The following is a 23640-nucleotide window of genomic DNA, read 5'->3' on the forward strand; positions in this document are numbered from 1 at the left end:
AGGGTGTCGATTTGTCGATCACAAAAATTAAAGAAGACATAAAACACTTGACGTTCCTTGGGGGTATGTGTGTGGGTGGGGGGGGGGGGGGAGGGGCGAGCATATTAACATGTTAAATAACAAAATAATTCTTCTATAGTTTCAACTTTCAACTAGGGGTGCAAACGAGCCCGAGCTCGCCTCGTTTACTATTTACTAATTAATTTTAGACTTGCGAGTCAGCTCAGCTCGATAAGGGTCGATCAAGCTTTGAGTAGCTCGGGTCATTTTTTTATGAATAATTAGTTACCTATTCCAACTGGAAAATAAAACATATTTGAATTAGTATTGAAATATAAAGCAAAATGTTGATCCATTATAGTGATGGATACAATACAAGTGAATGAAGCCTAAAGTAAAAGAAACAAACAATAGTTCCAGATCCAAAGTGTTAACATCTACAACACACACCTACTTAAAGTTTAATTCATTTAATATAATCGATTTCGAATGGATTTTTAGTAAATTAGATTAAGTCAGTGTGAATGATGAGATTGGGAAGGTTTAATGAAAAATAATATAACTAAGCTTACGACTGATTACTCCGTGTGAAATGGATCGATCGTATGAGGAAGCCGGATTTGAGGAAGAATCAATCCTGTTGCTGCTGCAATTTGATGGGAGATTTTGGATCCTAACTGGGTTTATGTTCAAAATAAATAAATAATTATATGAACCTCAACATTTTATTTTTATGGATTATTATTATTATTATTATTATTATTATTATTATTATCATCATCTGTTTTTAATTAATTGTGACACACAAGGCTTTATATTGTGCGACTCGTAATGTAGAGCAGAGCAGCCTTATTCGGCAACAACTTCGTTTATATTTGTCAGTTTAACAAACGAATCAACAAAAACATGCAATTTCGTTTGACTAACTAAATGAACCAACACAAACCAATGACCATATTCAGTTGTGTTTGTGAACGCTTGATAATGTGTTTATTTACGTCTGTTTGTTTATTAAAGATTTTTAATGACTTTTCTAACCTTATGATATAGATTAATGCAAAATTATTAACTAAACAAACAAAAATACATGTGTGTATAGTGTGATTGATTTCACCACCATAAACTTGGTTGCCGGATCAGAAAGTTAACAATGACCATTTTCAGTAAATTATACATTATTTGTGTTCATTTCCTTAATGAATGAATACGAACAAGAAACTAATATCTTTAGTTACTTGTTCGTGAACTGTTTGGTTGTCTGATAAAAGTTTGATGGACAAAACATGTACATGGCCTTATTTAGTTCGGTTCGAGGTTTTCAATCTTTAGTTACTTGTTCGTGAACTGTTTGATGTACCATATATAAACTTGAATATTTTCTTTTTTAACACAAATATATACACTTACATACTTGAACTATACGTACGAAAGTTCCAATTCTTGCCTAGCTAATACATGGTCTTAATTTCAAAATAAGTCGACCTTATCTTTTGATCACAAATCTTGTTTTATCATCACTTTTAAGTCCTTCAAACCATACATGCAAAGGCTCAAATGGCAAAAGTTGTCATATTCTATTATGCAAATTAATAATGATCTTGGTTGCATCAAGATGGAGTCTATTTTATTTTTATAATAAAAAGATAAAAATAATTATTTGTAACGGTACCGGAATCTTTACAAATCCATTACTTGGCTTCAGTTTTCTGTAAAAAAACTTGAATTATTCTGAAAATGGCGGCGAGTCCATGCAGAGATGGACTAGGTTATGTTGGTACTTGGTGTATAACTCACCAACCGCAATAACTACTTCATTTTGTGGGTTTAATCCATGTAACACGAGCAACTTTTCCTTGACCGACGGGTCTTCATTAGGATCTAAGTTTTTTATAAATTCAGCATGAACTTCCCCACAGGCAATAATAAACATGGCGGCCGTATCGGGTTGTTGAGCCTCGTGCAGTGCTGCTAATGCATCTTGCAACGAACCGGCTGCTACATACATGATTAGTGCCCTGCATTCCATAATCAGTCAACCATTCGGGTCAAAGTTTCAAGAAAAGTACAGCTATTTGAATAGGGTAAGGCAGGTCAAATATCTATAAGTGAAGTATACCTCCAGATGTTGTGTTCAGCATTTAAGACATGTCCTGCCCATCTTTGCATTACCCTGAAAAATATAACAAATGAGATGATACTTATCTAAATAACATAATAGAATAAACACAGTTAATAATATAAAAACATGAACGATCCTATCTATAAGATTTCTTATCTTTATGTACAACTAGGCCTGTGAATGAACCGAACGAAGCATTTGTCGTTTAACTTTAACTGAACAAATGAACGAGCATGAACAATTAAACGAACAAGATTTTCTTGTTCTTGTTTGTTCATTAATAGTCTAAACAAACGGTTCACGAACAAAAACGAATACCACTGAGCTAAAATCAATCTAAAGTAACCGTGAACAACAGTTTGTCGGTTCTAAAAAGTTATTACTACCAAACAAAATTGTAATGATCGAGCCTACAAAATTTAAATGAATACATTAACGACTTAAACAGATTAACTTAAAAAATGTAAACTAACGAACATAAGGGAACACACGTAAACAAATTTAAAGGAACGAACATAAACGAACCTTGCATAGTCAGTTCCTTTCAAATGTGTTGCTGCCAAAGTTGCAGCATCTGTCCAACATCCAGCATCTTGGAGCTACAAACATATGAACATAACAGACACCTTTAAGAATCAAATCAATCATAAATATCTAATCAAAGTATCATGTTTTAGGAATTTATCAGAAACAATAACTTCCTAAAAATACAACCTGTGAACAAGCTTCCTGATATCTCCCAACAGAGCAAAGCAAATGCGTGCCCGACAATGACCTGTCCGTCCTCACCATATTTGCTGCAACTACCTTAACCGCCAGTTCATTCAGCGACCTTGAAACTGCAGATGAAAGAGCAATCGCACGCAAAGCATTCAGATAGAAAAACGAGCTCTCTGGTGGAGTTGATAGTAGTAAATGCACAGCAGCATTCAAATTACCAACCGTCACAAGCCTGATATATTATCAGGAACCAGTTACCAATTGGGTTATTATGTATCATCACCGTCAATCTAAAAACCCAATAATGATATAAACTCACTCATGTACACAGTTCTGTATAGACTGTTCACCCTCCAGTTGCTCATGCCATGCAATACGTTCACTCGCATTTTCCCACAACTCTTGTTGGTCAAAAGCCATCATCCTAAGTTGGCCATCATTCTACCAAGACAGATACCATATTATGTTTCAAACAAACTGACATTTTTGCCGTAAAGAAGCATAAATCATGTTACCACTAAATTTGTGTGATTTTTGTTGTAAAGAAGCATAAATGTACCACTAAATTTGTGTGTGTTGACACTGCTTTAGATCTCCCTTTGGTAAACATCCTAGTTAGAATAGCTGTATCATCAACTGATGTAGTTGGAAGTTTTACGGGTGCTCGTTTTAAAGATTTGTTAGATAACATGTTCAACAAGTGTTTTAATGCACGCGGCAATTGCAACCAAAAGTAAGCCTCTAGAGTTTCACCAAATATTGCAGCAGCAAAAGAAAACCTTGCAGCAGAACCCTTATTGAGTATAGAAGCATATTGTCGCACCCTTTCGTCATCTAATACACAACCTGATTCAATATAATATATAAGATTATAAAAACAGAAAAAACTAATGAACTTTTTCATATATAGATATATGTATGTATGCATATGTATAAAGGATCATGATCATTTTAGAACTTCCCAAAAACTGAAGGACTTTAAGAACTCTTAACAATTAATCGTTTTATTTATTTAGGTTATGTATCTAATATTCTAGGAGGGTAGTTTTATCATATATTATATGAAATTTCTAAATTCTAATTATACATATATCTCTGTTGGTTATTACACATATATGTAAATACGCAATATGGTTGTTATGCGTATATAAACTTGTGATTACATATATGCAATCACATAACTACATATAATAAATGACAAAACTACCATCATATAATATTAGATATATGAAATAATGAATAAAATGGTTAGTTGTTAAGAGTTCTAAAAGTTTTTGAATTATTTGAAAGTTATGAACTGGTCGTGATCCTATAAAGCTTACCTTCTCTTCGGTAAGGGTCTAATGCTTTAAGAAGCAACTCGGGGACAACCGAGTCACCAATAGGCGACACATCAATCAAATAACTACGAAGGTCTCCAACAGATGATGAACTTCTTAACATTTGGGGATTCCCTTTAATATCAGGAATTGCACTATGTGTGTCAAACCTTGAGGGCTTTACCCCATATTGCAAGATCAACCTTAATGCCTGTTATTACAAAATGAAATACAATTTAATCCTATCATGTTCAGAAAGAAAGGATAAATAAAATATTGCTAGTATTATATTACCATGGCATGTGGTGTAGGAAGCAATACTGGAGAACATATCGGCATTGGCCGAAAACGTTCCTTCACACATCCGGGATGCGTTACATTACTGGTTCTTTTTTCACTGAACGGAAATATTTTAAACGTTAATGAATATATTATTTAACGTAGCTGGAAATCAAAGCAAGTGAGATGTGATGCATACATGTTAACCTGAATAAGACGAAAGCTACTATCAGCTCCAACAATACATAATATCAAAGGATCATTTTTATCGGTTCGCACAGGTAACCAATCAAGTTCCAGTACAAGGGTTCCTGGATACTGAGTCTGCAATAAGGAATTGGCTAATGGATCCTGAGAATCTTGAAAGTGAAAGATTTTAATTCAATTATATATGGACAAATATTATTCAAATATTATGTACCTAAAAATATGTTGCAACATAGGTGACAAATAGCAAGCAAGAAAAGAAGCAAAATGCTACTTTTCTCACTTACAAGATCAAATACTGAAAATGTATTGTCATTAAACAAAACAGCAATGTGTCCGAGGCTACGGTCTCCAGGAACAACGGGCGAGAATTTGATTCTTCTAATTCCTTCTCTGTGAGTGCTGAAAGAGGAAGATTGTCCGGTTGTCACGTCCCACCACCGAACATTCCCTAATTTGTCCCCCATAACCTGACATAAAAATCATGCTGTTTTTTTTAATGATATTAACCCTTACGAAAATAAACTAACCACATGAGGAATACGATAAGCCATTGCTGTAATCAGTCCTTCAGAAGAAATAAATGATGCATCGGGCCATTTCGGTCTGCAAAGTAGGAAATAATCATCATGATACATCAACATAGACAACTTATGCGAAGTATGCCAAGTAAAGGGAAGATACAAAACATTAGACTTCCGAATCTTCCAAAAACTCACTAAAGAAATTGAATAACAAAAGGATGCTGAACTTAAACACAACACAAAATCTTTAAAAAAAACATGTGCCTAATGATGTAACTGAGCATGAGTGAATGCAGCAGACCTAAATGGGACTACAAAATTCCAAATATCCTTATAGCACATGTACCTGAAATCTCGGATCCTTCGTCCATGAATTTCAAACACTCCGAGTGCACCATTTACTAGAGCAAATGCAAAACTTTCTGTGAAGTCTTCTTGAGCTCCATCTCCATGTTACTTTTGAGCATTAATGAAAACCTTATTTCTTCCAAGTACGCATAGGACAAAGTTCCAAGAGATGAAGGGATAAATTAAGTGAAAGGATCTGACTAGAATCCGTAGGGCCCCTGCCACGTCAGCAGTCTGATCTAGTGAACTAGCTGCGGGTTGCTTAGATGGTCCACTCCGATTCGGCCGTGGAACCGCGGGAAGAGTCCATTCCAAAACTGTGAATGGAAGAGCTAAAGACCTAAGCTGCAAAGATAATAATAACAATGAAATAAAGGTAACAACAATTAACATACGAAAAGCAACACAAATATAATCAGCTAGTTTACCATAATTGGAGTTTTTGTCATTGCCCAAACCTCCACGAGTGCATCACGAAGTAAGATCAAAAGATACCTGCAAAATGCATTAGTTCATATTTTTTTTATTTACAAAATTGAACCACTTTGATAATTAATTTTGTACACCTTCCAGAAGACGAAACCCGCAGAGCTCTAATTGGTGCGCGCTCGGGCTTTTGTAGAACCCTGAATGAAGAGGTAGGTCCCAGCAGAGCCCAGTTGGACCCGCAAGACTCACCTTGAACATGGACGTCTGCGCAATGACCAACTGCTCCAGCAGGACCCACCATGCTCAAAGAACCTTACGCGCAGTACGCCAGCTGTACCCGCAGGGAAAGCCTCCCAATGGTGAAGTACCCCGCCTGTTCCCGCAGCTGCGGATACAAGCCATCAGGGAAGGCTACCCGCACTAACAGCAAGGCTACACGCACAAGGCATTCGTTACTTCAGTAGTCACATGAAGGAATGAGCAAGGCGGGAACACTCCCGCCTAAATGAGCCAGTCCGTATGCTTCTGGAAGGTCTTTCGTACTATACCTACTAAGGTATGGGCGGAACAGACAATTTGACCAGAGCAGCCCATGAACTAATCACAGGGTGACAGCTCACCGACAACAATACAAGGAGGAGCACCCTCTAGTACTGTTTGTCACTATTAGCCGCTGCCTACTCACCAACCCTTACGATGGGACGTGCGCAGCCTACAGTTGGTGGAACAGTGCGTAGCCGGCAGTAAAGGAACAGTATACAGCCGACCTTATTACTGTTGGCCTTAACCTATCCACCAACCAGCATGGCCTGTGCGTAGTCCACTGTTGGTAGAACAGGAATACTATTCAGCCGGCTGTACCTGCTTGGAAACCTACCTTCGGCTATAAATACTCCAACACCTTGGAATGGTGAGGACATCATCTGATATCTCAATCTTATCTAGCAATCTCTTAATATACACTTATATTCAGAGCAATCTAGTCTGATTCTCACGCCGGAGGGTGGTCACAAGGAGGAACCCCCCCTTCTCAGTGACGAGCTTACGGTGTCTGTTTTGCAGATCCCCTGAAGAACAACCTTCTCTGCTGGACCTCATCCTCGTGGGAAACATTACTTAACCCCCAGATTATCTATAATCTGCCCGTGGGTTCACTTAGTGTTTCTTCATTGGCGCCATCCGTGCATAAAAGCTAGAACTAATTTAGTTTTTTCAAAATTTCTGAAGAAATGGTTAACGTTACTCCGGTCCCAAGGCCAGTAACCGACCAAGAAACCCCGGTAACCACAACCCCAGCAACTGGGGGGAACACCGGCGGTTATACAAATCTTACGAACACTACCCCGACTACCCAAGCCGGGGCAAGTGCAGTAAATATTCCACTGGGGTTCACTGATGCCCAGTTGGAAAAACGAACGAGGGCCCCTCGCCAAACACTAGATCAAGTGAAGGCGTGGGCCGAAGCACGTCAAAGAGAGTTCCAAGCTGAATTGGATGAACGCTTGCGTTCAGTTCAACAGGCTGACGAATTCGGCAGTACTCGCCAACAGCTCAATATGAACAGCGAGTGCGAGTACTCAGACGAGGAGAGAGAAGAATCCGATACCGACGCAAACCCTCGCCATAAGGCGAAAGGGAAGCGTAAGGAACGGACTTCCAGCCAAAAAGGAATTTTGGGGAAGCTTTTAAACCAACAAATGCGGAGAGAAACCCGCGTGACTTCTCAAAAACCTTTAGGCCAACTGCTACAAATGCAGGAAAGTCAAAGTTCGCAAGGGACATTGCGGAAGCAATCGCCCCGAGAAGTGCCAAGCAAATGTCCAACATTGGCACTTATGATGGTCTATCCGACCCAGACGACCACTTGAACAGATTCATTGCGGGGGCAACCGTCAGTAACTGGACGGAACCCACGTGGTGTTATATGTTCCAGATGACTCTGGTTGGAGCGGCCAGGGCATGGTTCGATCGTTTACCGGTCCACCACATATATGACTGGGCGGACTTTCAGAACAAGTTCAGCCAGCACTTCAGCCAACAGAGGAAATATACTGAAGAACAGTGGACGATCCTCAACTGCGTTAGAGAGGAGGATGAATCTTTATTAGACTTCATCACCCGCTTCAACTCCAAAAAGCTAAGTCTCGGCAACGTAAGTGAAGATCTTGTTCGCGCCGCTTTCATCCAAGGCGCCGAATACCCGGAGCTTATCCGCACATTGACGGGTAAGGATGGCATGCCATCAACATGGGATGCCATCATGACGGCGGCCAAGCGCTTTGCCGAGACGGAGAAGCAACTGGGAAGGGATCTTCCCCAGAGTACACACCTCTACACGCAGAGGACAAGAGAGAACAATGTCCGGATCGCCCGGCAGAACAAAAAGAGGAAGCTAGGTATCTGGCAGTCAAGGGTAAACTTTGACACCTCATCCAGCTCTCACCCTCTTGTTGGCGGAAGAAATCACACACACCCTTCAAGCCAAAAGCACCGGTGGACGCCACTCACCAAAAGCGTCACGGAGATATTTGCCACTGAAAAGCTACCGTGGCCAAAAGCTCCAGTGATCCGGCACCGACCTAATGCGGATCAGAGCAAATCCTGTGACTTCCACGGGACAAAAGGTCATGGTACGGAAGAGTGTACATCCTTGAAGGATATTGTTGAAGCATTCGTCAAGGATGGAAGACTGGCACACCTGGTGGCATCAATCAAGAAGGGAGGACGGAACGACAACCGGTACCGAGGCAACGGACGAAAGCCCGTTGACATCAGCATCAACATGGTTCATGGTAACATCAGAGGAAGAAAAAGGCGAACGCCAGAACCATGTGCGTGGAAGGAAGCTGAGGTGCGCTTCCCGCGAGTGCCAGGAGGACCCAGCAAAGAAGGCCCTATCGTCATCAAAAGCCAGCTGGGGCACTACATCACTTCTCGCACTCTTGCTGACAACGGCGCCTCGTCAACGGTGATGTACAGGCAGTTCTTCGACAAGCTAGATGACGAAGACAAGGAACGCCTGGAAACGATCTGCGCCTCGATGGAAGGGTTTGATGGCAGCACAAACACCCCCCTGGGTATCCTATCTTTCCCCGTCACTCTTACAGATGGGAAACACTCCCGCACAGAAGATGTGGACTTTGTCGTGATGAGGAAACCACGCCACACATACGACATTCTCTTCGGGAGAGACGGGATGGCAAGATTCAACGCCGTGGTATCCTCAGTCCACGGCATGATGGGATAGCCAACAGCTGAGGGTGTAGCGACGATCACCGGCATTCCCCAGGTATGCATCGCATCTGTCTCATCTAAACCCAAACCAAAGATGGCTAAACCAACCATCACCGAACCAGAAAGATGGGCCTTCAACGGCAAGTACCCAGACCAGGCCGTCTCCATTGGCCCAACAATTGTTGATCCCACACGCACCTTACTTAAGCGCTTATTACAAAGGAACGCCGACATCTTCGCGTGGACACCAGCTGACATGACTGGTGTACCCCGGAGTAAGGCAGAGCATAAGCTCAAATGCGATCCGGCTGTTACGCCGATCGTACAAAAGCGCAGAGTAATGGGGCCAGAACAAACTAACGCGTGTAGAACCCAAGTCAAGGAACTCCTTGACGCAGGCATCGTACGCGTTAGTAGATATCAAACTTGGGTTGCAAATCACGTTATGGTACCGAAGAATAACAAACAATGGCGCATGTGCATAGATTTCAAAGACTTGAACAAAGCATGCCCCAAAGATTGTTATCCGTTACCTGAAATTGATCTTAAGGTGGACTCGTTGGCACCATTCCGCCTTAAATGCTTCCTGGACGCGTATAAGGGGTACCATCATATCCACATGGCCGTTGATGATAAGGACAAAACCGCTTTTCGGACGCCCGATGGCACATTTTGTTACCAAATGATGCCATTCGGACTTAAGAATGCCGGGTCCACATACCAACGCCTGATGGATAACCAGTTTCATACCCAAATTGGGAGGAACTTGGAAGTCTACATGGATGACTTGGTCATCAAAAGCCCTGACCCAGAAGCGATGTTGAAAGACATCGAAGAAACTTTCAACACGCTTAGGAAGATAAACATGAAGCTCAACCCGAGCAAGTGTGCCTTTGGAATGGAAGAAGGGAAGTTCTTGGGGGTCATCATCACTAAAGATGGCTTCAGAGCGAACCCTGAAAAGGTCGAAGCCATTATCAAAATGGAATCACCTACTACCATCAAACAGGCTCAGACACTGAATGGACGACTAGTGGCACTTAATCGCTTTTTGGCAAACCACGCGGATAAGTCGTTTCCCTTCGTGTCAACGTTGAGAAACTGTTTGAAGAAAACGCACTTCCGCTGGACACCAGAAGCGGAAGCAGCTTTTCAGGAGATTCGGTCACGCTTGATCGAACTCCCAACACTCACAGCACCAGAAGCGGGAGAGGAGTTAATCCTATACCTTTCCGCAACTGATAGAGCAACCGGGGCAGTCCTGCTAGTAGAGCGAAAAGGCATCCAGATGCCAATCTATTATGTCAGCCGTTCCTAACAGACGTAGAAACCCGGTACTCTACCCTCGAAAAATTAGTCTTAGCACTTATACACGCTTCACGCAGGTTAAGACGATATTTCCAGGGTCACCCAATCACCATTCTCTCCAACTTCAAACTTGCAAACGTTCTAGGCAAACCCGAGTTATCGGGACGCCTAGCCAAATGGGCAATTGAGTTGGGAGAATACGCGATAAAGTATAAGCCAAGACCAGCCATAAAAGGCCAGGTTCTGGCCGACTTTATTGCAGAAGTGCCTGCATCGCGGGAAAAAGAGTGCCAGGAAGAGGCTCAACCCTCTCCAGCACAAGACATCAATGATGTCTGGCGACTCTACACTGATGGGGCAGCCAATAACGAGGGTTCAGGCGCAGGGCTAAAGCTAACCAACCCAGCGGGCCAAGAATACACTTACGCTATTCGACTGAATTTTCCAAGTACGAATAACGAAGCCGAGTATGAGGAATTCTTGGCTGGGCTGAGAATTGCGCGTAAGATGGGAGTGAAAAACTTGGAAGCCCACGTGGATTCCATGTTAGTAGCCAATCAAATCAACGGGGCGTACACGACCGTGAACGACACAATGGCCCTGTACCTCGCACAAGCAAAATCCCTTATGCGCGATTTCAATGACTGCAAAGTCATACACGTCAAACGAAGTGAAAACAAATCTGCGGATGCGTTAAGCAAGCTTGCATCATTAGCCTTCACCCACTTAGGAAAGGATATCCGCATTGAACTCCTCAAGACACCTTCGGTCCCGCACAAGGAAATTTGTGTCATCCAAACCGGCACGGAAACGTGGATGACACCAATAATAAAATACCTTGCGGCAGGTACACTACCGGAGTCCAAAACACAGGCAAGAAAACTACGCTGTAAAGCACTGAATTATCAACTGATCGATGACATCCTTTACAGACGTAACTTTCTTGGCCCACTCTTAAGATGCGTGGAAAACCAAGATGCTGACTACCTCCTAAGGGAAGTACACGAAGGCATCTGTGGAGTACACGCAGGTCCCCGCGCTGTTGTAGCTAAGCTAAACAACGCGGGATACTTTTGGCCGGGGATGCATACGGATGCACTGGCATACATCAGAAAATGCAGGTCTTGCCAGCTTTACGCACCCAACACGCACCGCCCGAAGAATGAACTTGTTCCAGTCACTTCTTCATGGCCATTTCAGAAGTGGGCCATCGATGTGACAGGCCCATTTCCTACAGCAGCAGGAAATGTTCAGTTCCTAGTGGTAGCCATCGACTACTTCACCAAGTGGATAGAAGCAAAACCTTTAGCCCAAACAACCGCGAAACATATCAAAAAATTTATTTGGGAATTTATTATTTGTCGTTTTGGACTTCCACAGAATTTGGTGAGCGATAACGGCACCAACTTTGCTGACAAGAAGCTACAACAGTGGCTGAAAGAACTTCAAATCACCCACACCTTTACCTCAGTGGCACACCCGCAAGGTAATGGTGAGGTGGAAAGAGCAAATAAGAGCATCGTCGAAGGCATAAAGAAAAGACTCTTGGAACACAGATCCGGCTGGGTGGACGAGCTTCCGCACGTCTTTTGGGCAAACAGAACGTTGAAGAAGGCCAGTACGGGAGAAACCCCGTTCAGCCTCACTTATGGCACTGAAGCCATGGTCCCGGTCGAAATTGGTTTACCCTCACCAAGGGTCTTGATTCAGCCAGAAGACAATGATGCGGAAAGACGGTTGGACCTTATGCTAACCGAGGAACGCAGAGACTTAGCCGCAGTGCGTGAAGAGAACTACAAGCGACAAATGCAAAAGTACTACAACACGCGGGTAAAACTCTGCAACTTCAATGTAGGAGACTACATACTGCGTAACAACGAGGCTTCGAACCAAGAACGCCCAGGAAAGCTGGCCCCGGTCTGGGAAGGGCCATACATTATCAAAGAAGTCCTGGGAAAGGGCGCATACCGGCTCGAAAGGCTCGATGGCACTCCCATCCCAAGAACATGGAACGGAGCTCAATTACGTAAATGTTATATGTAGATCAATTCCAAACTTGTAAAGAAAAGGCCTAGAGCCACTTCTAATGGAAATGATTCTCCTTTCACAATGTGTTGATAGCCTTACCTTTATACTTATGAACTTCCCACACTGGTGCCGGTATTCACCGCATAAATGGGGGAAGAAGTAAGTCGTTACGTGTGGAAGGCGGCAAAACCCGCATAAACACAACGCTAAAAATAAGGAAAACCTACACGCAGGTCAGATGTAAGTAAAGTTTAGCCATCCTTGTAAGTGCAAGTGACGGTCTTACCCGCACAATCACGAGCAAGGAAGCAAAACTTCAACCTATCTACCACGTTCAAAGGTTAACTTATCCTAAACACTTAGAAATTTCAAAAAAGGATGAGGAAAACCTACACGCAGGTCAGATATGGGTAAAGTTTAGCCATCCTACTAAGTGCAAGTGACGGTCCTACCTGCACAATCACGAAAGAGGAAGCAAAACTTCACACCTATTATCTACCACGTTCAAAGGTTAACTTATCCTCAGAAAAAGATGAGGAAAACTTCCACGCAGGTCAGATATAAGTAAAGTTAAGCCATCCTACTAAGTGTAAGTGACGGTCATACCCGCACAATCATGAAAGAGGAAGCGAAACAAACTTATAATTTACCACGTTAAAAAGTTAACTTATCTAAGTACTAAAGAAATTACTAAGTTAGATCAAAACATGCGTAAAATAAACAAGGCAAAGAACAAACACAATCTTTATTTCATCAAATTCAAATATTACAAAGCTATACAAAAGCAAAAATCTACGCTAATGGTGGAAAGGGATCTTCAGAATCAAGCTTCAGGACCACTTCCACTTGGACCCGCTCCATCAGTAGAGCGTGGTGGTTCAAGGAAGGCTTTAAGAATAGCTAGCCCATCATCAGCAGCAGCGACTTCGTTCACATTCTCCACCACAAGATGCTAGAAGGCGGCATACTGGTTCACTGCTTGGTCGTAAATAGCTTCAGTATCCACATCGTACAAAGGGAAGTTGGAAGGCGGGATGCCTTTCTCAACGAACCCTAGACCAAGCAGGAAGCCGGCCTTTTCCCCATCCTCGTGAGAAGCGTTGAGGGCTGCGCTCATAGCATCGTCATAAGACGTCTCTGAGAAGACCCGATGCACAACCTACAAAGAAAAAATACAAGTATCAGAACCTTTTCTATTTATAAAGAAAAGCGTGAAGACATGAAGCTAGACTTACCCGAGACAACGCTTCTCGAAGAAGCCATTCCTTGGCAACCAGAGCTTCTTGGAGGGCGGCTTGAGCTTGGGTACAGGCGCGTTCGGCTTCACTTTTATTAAGGTTGGCAAGCAACACTTCCTTTGCAGCAGCCTCTTCGACGCCCTTTAGCTTCCGCTCAGTGTGGTCAAGCACGCCCCTCTGGTCCAGGATCTCTTGAAGCTTCTTCGCGTCCTCCATCGCCAAAGCATCATGAGCCTGCTGGAGAGCCTCTAATTTGGCTTTAAGCTCTTCATTCTCCACACGTAGAGGCTCGGCAACAGCTTCAGCCTTGGTGGCCCTTTCAGTCGCGTTCCTAGCAGTCTCCTTAGCCAGCCGAAGCTGTTCATTAACAGCTTGGGCAGCCTTGGAGCGAGCCTCGAGACGGGCCTGAACCTTGACTTCAAGGGCCTTGAACGCCTTCTCCTTCTCCGCCGCCGCGGCGGAAAGCCTCCTATTCTCCTCCCGGACAGCCCGCGCCTGAGCTACTTCCTGAAGGCGGCTGCATCCGGGCCAAGAGAACCCGAAGCTCATTGCTTAGCCTACCCTCCTGGTAGCTAGCCATGGCTTCCCCCAACGCACCACTAGGAGCAGCGTGACGAGCCCACTCTACGCACTCCACAGGGGTGCGAAGGGTTGTTCCTCGGCGAATGTTCCATCGTGGAACATACACTTCATTGGAATCCGACACTGCAAAAAATATAAAGCAGTTAGGAAAAGATGATAAAGAAAAAATATATATAAATGGGCCAAAAGAACCCTACGCACCTGTAGGGTCAATTACAGGCCGATAGCCGCCGAACCCATCACCTGAACCCAACGGAAATCCATCCAAGAGGTCAGGCAGATGGGAAGGTGGCAGAGATTGGCGAGAAGCCCCATGCGTACCTGATGGATCGGCCGTCGTTGCCGATGGTGGGGGCATGGTAGCAGCCGCCGCGGTCGCCGCCGCGGAATCCGCAGCAAAAGTTACCGCCGGCTCGGTGAAAGATGCTGTAAAAATAGCACTCACAGCCGGCGGTGACGTCATCACAACTGGAACAGTCGGCTCAACGGAGTGAGCAACTGAACCAGTGGAAGCAGGCGCAGGCGCAGCCACCTGGGTCGTCACCTCAGGTAGGCTGACCGGGCCTACCGTCATTGGCGGAGAGGTACTCCTCTGCGCTCCACCCTGGAATGCGTCAACATCCACGCCTGCACAAAGAAAAGTGTTAAATGATATTAAGCTATGAAGATAAAAGCTAAAGGAAATTTGTACTTACGGGTTTTCTTGAGCCTGAAAGTACGGACGGGCGGGGATGAACCCGATGGAGCCGGCCTCTTCACGCCGGTCACCGTTGTCATCCTGGGCTCTTCGGTGACAGTTGTCACAGCCTCCGGAATGGTGATCTTGTCACCACCGGGATTCCCCGCCACCTCTTCGCTCTCGGTCTCCGAGTCAGACCGAGGCGCTGGATCGGCTGTGGAGGCCACCTTCTCCTTCCCCTTCCCGCCGGCAGCCTTCTTCTTCCGCACCAACGGAGGACCATCTGCGGATTCCTCATCAGAACATACGATTAGAGGAATTCCAGCAGAGGTTTCAACATTGAGGGGTCGAGGGTCGAAGAGCGCCTTACCTGGCCGACGGGCGCTAAGGATCTCATGGCCTAGCGGATAGACCTCCACGAACCGATCCGCCGTTTGTTCTAGGATGGGCAACTCGTTCTCATCTAGAGCGCGAGTACCCATCCGTGCGGGACCGTCAGCCTCCCGCGGGTTCAGGAGCGACTGCAAGTCGTTCCCCTCTGAAATAAACAGGAGAGAAGTTAGAAGAAATTCAAAATCAACAAAAGGGAAAAAGGCATACCGTAAGGAACAGAGTTCGAACCGTATTCGAGGACGATCGGAATCTTGCGCGCATCAGCCTCCTTCCACACCCGGCTCATCCCCAGCATCACCATCCCGGACTCCGCAAACCGGTAAACCGGAGATTGGACCCGAGATATCTTCGCAAACCATTCCGCCTCCTGGTAGTTGGAGGCGTGAAGGCTGGGAAGTGCTTGCCCGTTCTTGAATTTCATGGCAATGGGGATGGCGCGAGCGGATATGAAAAAGAACTCCCGCTTCCACGAGCGAAGACTGCGCTCGTCGCGCAGATCTTTAAACCCTTAATCCGGGTTGTCAACGTGTACCACCCCTGGATGCACCTCCAAGTGTAGAAGGTCATCAGGCGATCAACATAGGGCTCAATGCCCAGTATCCGGCACACCCACTCAAAGTGGCGAATCTTAGCGATCGCCATGGGGTGCAACTCGGTCAAATGAACACCGTGCCTCTCAAGGACACGGTAAACAAACTTTGTCAATGGGAACCTAAGATTCCCATAGACAAAGAATGCAGCATAAACCCCGACCTTGCCTCTGGGGGCATCGTACACCGTCTGGTGGGGTTCAGGAAACTCAGGCTCGAGAGACTCGAGCATGAACTTCCTGACGACGTACCGATACAGGTCGCCAGGCAGAGCACACTGGCACTCGCCAGCAGTACTCTTATCATCAGCCGTAGATTCGAGATCACGAGACATCTTGTAAAAGAAGAAGAAAACGATTTCGGGAGAATGCTTGCCTGAAAAGGTTAGTATTCGCCGGAAATCGCAAAGAAGATGAAGAGGAGTGAAAGTGTGGATTACAAAGAACCCTCTCCCCCTTTATATACTAATCGCAATTAATGCGATGAAATTAATGCGGAAGAGAGAGAAAACGAAGGTGCAATGAAACTATGACACGTGGCAAAAAGCAAGCTGGCAACAGCTGTTGACAGGACGCATACCATTAATTTCGCGGCCACGCGCCCGAAAAATCGCGCCCACGCGCCTGAAAAAGCGTCTGGAATGACCATGTACTGTCACGTCACCATAACTTCCTGCACGTCCTGACACAGTCAGAAGAAACCGTCGCACGACGTTTCAGAGCTTTGGACTGTTCTTATCCTTTCACCAACTCTTCGAATTTCAAAATTCAAAATTCAAAAAGATTCAAAAGTAAACGGGAAAATACCCCTTACCTTGGCAACCAAGTAACCGTAAGACGGATGCGGGTACAGTGTTAAGGCAAAACCCTTCACATACCTAGCACCCGCAGGGAATTGAAGCCAAGAATAACTTGGCAACCAAGTAACCGTCAGACGGATACGGGTACAGTGTCAAGGCAAAACCCTTCACATACTTAGCACCCGCAGGGAATTGACACCAGGAATACCTTGGAAGTAAAGTAACCGTAAGACGAGTGCGGGTACAGTGTCAAGGCAAAACCCTTCACGTACTTAGCACTCTGCAGGGAATTCAAACCAAGAAGGATCTTCTGGGCCATGCTTGCGGAAACGGGAATAACATCCCCGCACGACGGGAACGTCGAGAACTATATTGTTTGAAACTCCAAGATGGAATTGGTGGTTTTAGCATAATTGATCACTATGTTGAAAACTACCAAGACCCCATGGAGAATCCACACAAGTGGGACTCAACGCTCCTGACGTGCGAGGATGTTACAAACCTACCCGCTTCACACCCAAAGATCAAGCAGAAAAGTCGGGAATTTCTGCGTGACATCAGGAAAACCGCGGGATGAATCACCACGGAAAACCGAAAAACTAAACCCTTTTCAAAACCCCTTGCTAAGTCCAAAAGTTCACCTCACTTATTAATAATTCATGAGAAGAACATTGGACTGGGGGGACTTGAAGAGGTAGGTCCCAGCAGAGCCCAGTTGGACCCGCAAGACTCACCTTGAACAGGGACGTCTGCGCAATGACCAACTGCTCCAGCAGGACCCACCATGCTCAAAGAACCTTACGCGCAGTACGCCAGCTGTACCCGCAGGGAAAGCCTCCCAATGGTGAAGTACCCCGCCTGTTCCCACAGCTGCGGATACAAGCCATCAGGGAAGGCTACCCGCACTAACAGCAAGGCTACACGCACAAGGCATTCGTTACTTCAGTAGTCACATGAAGGAATGAGCAAGGCGGGAACACTCCCGCCTAAATGAGCCAGTCCGTATGCTTCTGGAAGGTCTTTCGTACTATACCTACTAAGGTATGGGCGGAACAGACAATTTGACCAGAGCAGCCCATGAACTAATCACAGGGTGACAGCTCACCGACAACAATACGAGGAGGAGCACCCTCTAGTACTGTTTGTCAGTATTAGCCGCTGCCTACTCACCAACCCTTACGATGGGACGTGCGCAGCCTACAGTTGGTGGAACAGTGCGTAGCCGGCAGTAAATGAACAGTATACAGCCGACCTTATTACTGTTGGCCGTAACCTATCCACCAACCAGCATGGCCTGTGCGTAGTCCACTGTTGGTAGAACAGGAATACTATTCAGCCGGCTGTACCTGCTTGGAAACCTACCTTCGGCTATAAATACTCCAACACCTTGGAATGGTGAGGACATCATCTGATATCTCAATCTTATCTAGCAATCTCTTAATATACACTTATATTCAGAGCAATCTAGTCTGATTCTCACGCCGGAGGGTGGTCACAAGGAGGAACCCCCCCCTTCTCAGTGACGAGCTTACGGTGTCTGTTTTGCAGGTCCCCTGAAGAACAACCTTCTCTGCTGGACCTCATCCTCGTGGGAAACATTACTTAACCCCCAGATTATCTATAATCTGCCCGTGGGTTCACTTAGTGTTTCTTCACTGAACGTTCGATTATGACCGCTGCAAAGACATGTAACAACAAGCCTATTCACAAAGCCTCCAGATTTCTCATTTCCCTGAAATAACATATGTGAAAACAATAAGGTTAACCACGAAAGTAGTAATGTTAAAATTTTTTTTACCAGTTTTAGAATATTCCATACCATACTGTGTGAGAATGAGACAAGTCTAGTATTTCCAAGCCACCTTAACCCTCTTACAACACCATCATGGACAGAAAAGCTTGCAGCTACAGCATTTGCAGACACGTCAATAATGTCGATTGAGCCGTTTTGAGTTCCCAAAGCAACCAGTGGAACAGCTACAGCCGGATGGTTTCCTCCACCTTCATATATAATATCTCATTTTGTGTTATAACTAGTTTACTACTAATGTTATGTTATCTGGATACTACACTTTACATATCAGTAGTTTACCTCTACTATTGTGTTAATAGGTTATCTAGATTCTATGCTTTACAGTTTACATATCAGTACTTTGCTGCTACTATTATGTTATTCCTGCATGTATCCTATCATTAACTTGCTATGAGTGAAATTTTACTTCGTACTTTGTTAAAACCTAATAGCAAAAATTGCAGAAAGATGTATAAAAATTCGGTTTCAATTGATAAAGGAAAACAACACAACTCACTTGCCAAAGTAGCTGTCATAGAAGGAGATGGTACAGCCAGCATAGTCACCATTGAAGAAAGCAGATGAAGCTGACCAACAAGGTTAATCTACATCAAATACACAAAACGCATCAATAATCAAAGCTAAACAAGTATGTATAAACCTAATACGAGAAGTTAAGTATGAACCTTAAACGTTAGCTTTTCCGGGCTTATACTGGAGGCTGATGAATAATACCCTTTGCCAAATTTCATGGAATCACTAGAAGATAGAACCGGCACTTTACTACTTTCTGCACCATTTGCAGCATCTGATTCATCTTTTGAATCATCCATGGAGGCTTCAGAATTAAGAAGCCAATTCCATATTTTCCCATCATCAGAAATTGATAACAGATATGTTTTACAGATAACATTCGATTCATCACGAAAATCTAGAGGATCGTCAAAATCCATTTCAAATTCCTTCTCAGACCATGAAACTCTATCCACATCAGAAAAATGCTTGCTAATATTTTGTAGAGTGGAATCAGATTGAGAGATCACAATTGCAAGAAGTGAAGGTAAAGGCACAGATGACCCAACTGATGGCACCAGTTCTTCCATCATACACATATCATGCACTTGTTCCCCTCTATAATAATAATAATAATAACAATAACATTAAATTTAGAACAACGAACAGTAATGCATACACAACAAGCTAACCAATAATATATAGGGCCATCTATACACAAATCCTACACTGTTTCAAACGGCCGTCTAGATAGAGTCATTTTGACCAAATAATTTCAAAGATTGACCGTCGTCCAGATTTTGGCCAAAATGGCGGTCTGAGTGTTTAATTAGTGAATGGCTCCCATAAAATATACTTACTCCTTGGGACGCCAGGCGGTGAGGCGACCGTCAAAATGAGCACAATAAACCAGCACCATGCTCGGGTCAGGTAAGACGTCTAGAAACTTCCCGCACTTTCTGGGTAACTTAACACGCGACAAAGGCGTTTCATACTGCAGATCAAAGACAACTAGCTCCCTAGGGAAAGTAACATACAGAATGTGCCTCCAATGAGGCGAAAAGGCAAGCTTGACCACATAAGCAGGATACAAAGCCGAGGCCGGAGCATTATTAACCGGGCAGCTTTCCTTCTCCAGCTTCACCAGTTCAGAGACGTCCGTGGCAATCTTAAGCTCCTCCGACACGACGTCGCGGCCATGGACTTTGATTGACAGCAAGAACCCTTTCAAGCTCACGACGCAGAAATGGCGGGAGTCGAAGGGATCGCGTTTAATGCACGAGAACGTTTTGTAACACCCCGAAAATTCTAGAATAATATTTAATAATAATAATGATAAAGGTGTAACGGGCTTGGTGTGATGGAAATAAAGATGGACCAAGAAGGAGAGATGGGCCATAGGTCCATGGGCTTAAAGGAGTATAAATACCTCTTAAACCCTAATCCTTTCCATTTTTATCCTAATCTACACACTATCCTACACCTTGGAAAACACACACAAACCTTATCCTAAAACCCGAGTCGAAATCCGAAGGTGAAAACCGGAGTTTGTTGGTTCTAGATCGTCGTGAAGAACCAAAACAACATCAAGGCTTAACCGTGTTCGTATTTCGACTCGTTTAAGGTACGTTATATCTAGAAATCATTTATTTAGGTTCGGATTGGGTTTGGAAATCATAGATATGTTGTAGTATGTTATAAACGAGTCCAAAGCAACGAATCTTATGAAAATTGATTAACGTTTGATGGGTTAATTGTTAACCTAAAGAAAACTCGTTTATATACCCAAAATCGCACCCCTTAAACATAAATGTTTGGTCGATTTGATGATTGGGGTTTGTAGGCGCTGCTTAGACGATTCCAGGGATACCAAAATCGTGTTATTTGGTTAAGAAACGAAGGTTTAATTGCAGATCTAAGATTTGTTGACTATTTGTTGTTCTTGACGATTTTGACTTTGACCCTTGAGTCAAAGTCTGGATAAGAACTTTGGGTGATTCGCTATGGGTGGTTTTTTAGCTAGTTCTCTAAGGGAACTTAGCGAATCAGAAGCTAGTTCTCTAAGGGAACTTAGCGAATCAGAAGCTAGTTCTCTAAGGGAACTTAACGAATCAGAATGTGGTTCTTTAGCTAGTTCTCTAAGGGAACTTAGCGAATTAGAATGTGATTCTTTAGCTAGTTCTCTAAGGGAACTTAGCAAATCAGAAGTTTAACTTAATGACAGAATGGTCCCTGAACTTAGAAAGAATGAGATAAATACATAACGGTCCCTTGGACTTTAATGATTTATGAAAGATACCCTTTAAGATTAACAAGTAACGATTTAACTATCCGGTAATGATTCAATGAGGTAAAACCGTCTTAGATATGTGAAATGAATTAAGTAGCAATGAGTGGCCAGAGTGGTATTTAATACTGTAATTATTAAACAGTTAGACGCGCACAGCTCGAGAAGGAGTAACCATTAGAAGAAGAAGTAACCGAGATCAGGTGAGTTTCTAGTCCCATTTCCTTGTTATGTTTTCGGGGCTGTGTGCATACTCGATGTGAAGTGTGAATACACTTACCTTAAGTGGTAAGTGTATGCTATAGATGTTATACGAGGTAGCTAATATATAATACTTGCCGGTGCGTGAACGATCTTCGGATATTGCACGAATCGCCAAGGATAGTGATTGCCAAGTGGTTATTAGTGTGTATGAATGCTATGATGTGACTTGCTTTTATGTAAATGATATGAAGCGTGTTGTAGACAAGTAGAGGTAGAGCGTGTTAGAAGTGGAAAGAGTCTAGTAAGAGAGTTAGTGGCATGATGATAGTATGTGGTAGGGTAAGCCTATACGTTATACGTTATTAAAGTGGCAAAGTGGCATAACGTTATACGTTATTAAAGTGGCAAAGTGGCATAACGTTATACGTTATTAAAGTGGCAAAGTGGCAAGGTGGTAGGTGTAAATAAGAGGCTAAGTGGTAAGGTGAGCAGGTTAGATAGTGGACTACGTGTCTTCGGATACGTACATGATGCATGTAGTGGTTGTATGATAAGTTGCTTGATTAACTAGAACTAACTCAGCGTAGCTGACTTTTAGTATGCACGCAGGTGATCAGACCAAAGAACTAGCTTGAGGATGACACATGGCATGGATTGAACGGCTGACATCTGAAGATGGAAGAAAAGATGTTTTAAATATAATGATTTGTTTTATGGTATCAAAGAAGAGATTGAATGTTTTGTAACGAATGCTTCAAGTAAACGTTTCCGCGAAAGTTTTAATTAACTCTGATTGTAAGAACTGTGTTTATGAGTAAATCCGACGCTAAAGTAGGGCCACCGGGTTCGGGGCCTTACACGTTTCGTGTGCGTTGTGGTATTTGAAGAAGCATTTGCCGGTGTAGATGTTGTAGAGTGTCAATGTCGACGGGCCTTCTAGAGCGGCGATGACCCAGGAGTCGGATCTGGATTGGATCCAGCAGAGGTCTTGGATGCCCAGTTTTAACGCCTGATCTGTTTCGAGGAACATCGAAGGTGCAGATGCTTTCGAGCGGAGGTCCAGAAGGCAAATGCGGCCTTGGCGGTCGCCCGCAGCGAGGAGGAGGTGGGAATGTGAGAACGTCGGGTCGTGGGAGAGGACGTCAAGACGGATGGTGGCCGGACACCAGCGAACCGAGGTGACGAACGGGGACAACGAGCTGCTGGTGGTGGTGGGAGAGGGGATAGGGAAGACGGAGATGAGCTGCATGGACCGAGTGTCGAGGATCGGGACGGTGCTGCCGGCCGCGTAGGCAAGGAGGCCGGTGGATACGAGGTCAGCCGATCCGCTGTTGTTGCGGGAGGGTGGCCCCGGTAGCATGCAGTCCGACGAATCAGCCTGCTGTAGTCGGATTAATGACATCTTTGTTTTGTGAGATGAAAGGTATCATCACGTCTACGTGATTGTAGTAATGTAATGCCAGAAGAAATTAACTACCTTTGTTTTGCTAATTTTAGTTTAGATGATTTCCATTTTGGTACCTAACGTACTGTTTTTGAGTTATTATACGTGTTGTGAAAATAACCTAATACTTAGGTGTGACATAATGGGTGGGTTGATCGGGTCACATTGGGTGACAATTTCGTTCGGCTTATGTGTGACCGGCGGTGGACCTAGGACTTTTTACCAACGGGTCCCATTTTTTTCGGTGTTATGTTTTTTCGAGTCCATCGTTGTACGAGTAGGGTGGGATGGGCCCTTTATAGTCAATGTTGTCTGAATTCGCAGTTCGTTTTTATCATTATACTAACAAAAATCCAGTGATGCAACCCAAATGCTAGGAACAAATCCAGGGGCGGATCTACTTTTCTGGTACGAGGGTCGGCCGTTTTCTGTGAATTGTTTTAGTATTATTATAACTATAGTTGATTGAGAAAATTGCCGACCCGTGTAAAAAAATTTACCAAGTCCGTCAGTCAAATCATGACTCATAATCAGTTGTGTTTTAAGTTTAAACCTTTTTAAGCTCATTAAAATTAGTTTCCCCTTCATATAACGTTAACTAAGT

General features: G+C 43.9%; 1 pseudogene; it reads right to left on the reverse strand.

The window, feature by feature from the left end:
* Positions 1 to 1693: 1693 nt before the first annotated feature.
* Positions 1694 to 22994, reverse strand: LOC143541364 (uncharacterized; annotated as a pseudogene).
* Between the last annotated feature and the right edge of the window lie 646 nt (positions 22995 to 23640).

This window comes from Bidens hawaiensis, unplaced genomic scaffold (genome assembly GCF_021521415.1).
Source record: "Bidens hawaiensis isolate Kalapana, Puna unplaced genomic scaffold, B.hawaiensis_p1.1 tig00012557_1, whole genome shotgun sequence".
Lineage (NCBI taxonomy): Eukaryota > Viridiplantae > Streptophyta > Magnoliopsida > Asterales > Asteraceae > Bidens > Bidens hawaiensis.